This window comes from Seriola lalandi, unplaced genomic scaffold, assembly GCF_002814215.2.
Source record: "Seriola lalandi dorsalis isolate HSWRI2012SDOR001 ecotype SW California unplaced genomic scaffold, Sedor1 jcf7180002054279, whole genome shotgun sequence".
Taxonomy (NCBI): Eukaryota; Metazoa; Chordata; class Actinopteri; order Carangiformes; family Carangidae; genus Seriola; species Seriola lalandi.
Window position 1 is genome coordinate 173,004 of NW_019524832.1, and position 1,568 is coordinate 174,571.

The 1,568-nt window shown below is 40.9% G+C and overlaps 1 protein-coding gene across 1 annotated transcript in view; it reads left to right on the forward strand.

Moving 5' to 3' along the window:
• The first annotated feature begins 667 nt into the window (after positions 1 to 667).
• The window catches only part of csrnp3 (cysteine-serine-rich nuclear protein 3), a 23,259-nt gene continuing 22,358 nt past the window's right edge, over positions 668 to 1,568 (forward strand). Inside the window, exon 1 of the mRNA XM_023405589.2 lies at positions 668 to 962. The gene's annotated coding sequence lies outside the window, so the exon portion shown is untranslated. The remainder of the gene's footprint in view (positions 963 to 1,568) is intronic.

Here is a 1,568-nt window from a genome sequence, read left to right on the forward strand (position 1 = left end):
ACATACTTTCCATAGAGGACTTGATGTTGAACATTTAATTTCCATTAAACGGACATAAAAGCAAACAAAGCCTTCCTGTCGCTCCTCTCCTGGCCGATCAGATTTTTTTGTTTTCACATTTACATTTCACTGATTTAGCTTTCATAAAACAGCAGGGACTAATTACATGTGATACATATAGTAGGACTACGGGTGTTTGCCAATACATCTGTTTCTTTTTATAAGCCTCTTAACTTCATCTGTTTCATTACCATTTGTGACAAGTTTTAAAACTATAATTATTCCAGAGACTACAGTAATACAGTGCATTTAAGAGGGATGCCACACAAACATTGCAGTAGAGGTACAAATATCAGATATCAAATATTTTTTTGTTTAAATCTTGTTTCAGTCCAGAATTTAAAAAAAAAAAAAAGAAAGAAGCAAATGCAGTCTGTGACTTACTTTTATATATTCTATTTAAATATTCTTTCACTCTTTTTACACAAAAATATAATTAGGTTTTCTGTAAATTAATTGTTGCCTGTTATTATTGAAATCCCTGCTGAAATATTTGAAACCCTCCCTCTCTCGCCAGAGTCATCGCACATGATGATACAGAGGGATTTGCGTTGAAGCCACGGTGGGCAGGCAGCAGCGCTCTGCGGCTGATTCCTGCTTTATAAAACCATGATTGGACGGAGTAAGTCACGTTGTCCGTGAAGCTGTCAGTCTGATGCTGCACCATTGTTCCCTGAGCAGCCGGAAGGGGTGCTTGTTAAAGCAGTGTTATGTGCTACAATTGTGCCGGTTAGCCCAGTACTCTTCGGGAATCCGGTACCGTTTTTTTAACGGTGTGACATTGGTGGTGGAGGATTTCCGCAGAAGAAAACCGAGACATGGTTTAGTGAAACATTGTGAAGTCCATTGAGAGAGGGGCGTCATTGACTGGCTGGATACTGATAATAGTAACGAAATGAATGGTGAGTATGAGCAATCTTAGATAATAGGCCTGTATTTTTTAAATACATGCACAGTGATTAGATGGGGAAAAAATATAGGCCTGCTGTCTTTGTTTCTCACGTCTTTTCGCGGTTGCATAAAGTACCTGGACATTTTATATGCTTGCCTGTGTGTTTTGTTGCCTCAGTATGCTGGGACACATCCCTGAATGGTCCATTTGTCAAACTCTTCTGGGCATCACACCTCAGTAGTCACTCTGTTTTGGACATCTGCCGCAAATATCTGGTCATTAAAATTTGAGAATCATACTCATACTTCATGAACAAGTTTTCTTTGTTCCTAAACCATTGACAGTTTTACAGCTCAAACACTTTCTGCACAAAAAGGTTCACCACTCTACATGTATGTATGAAATAGGCACAGAGCCAAAGGGAGCATGCATGGTAGAGCTCCTGTGCCTTTGTGTATTATTTTTGAGGGCACACATGTGTGTCATACAGGCTGCTGTACGAGAAGCCAGTTGACTGGTCTATGGCCAATTGGCTGAAAGCCTCTCATGCAGACCGCTGGGAGAAGAGAGTCTGGTTCCCTGCAGAGTCTCCAGCCCCCACCACCCGCAGCCCCCC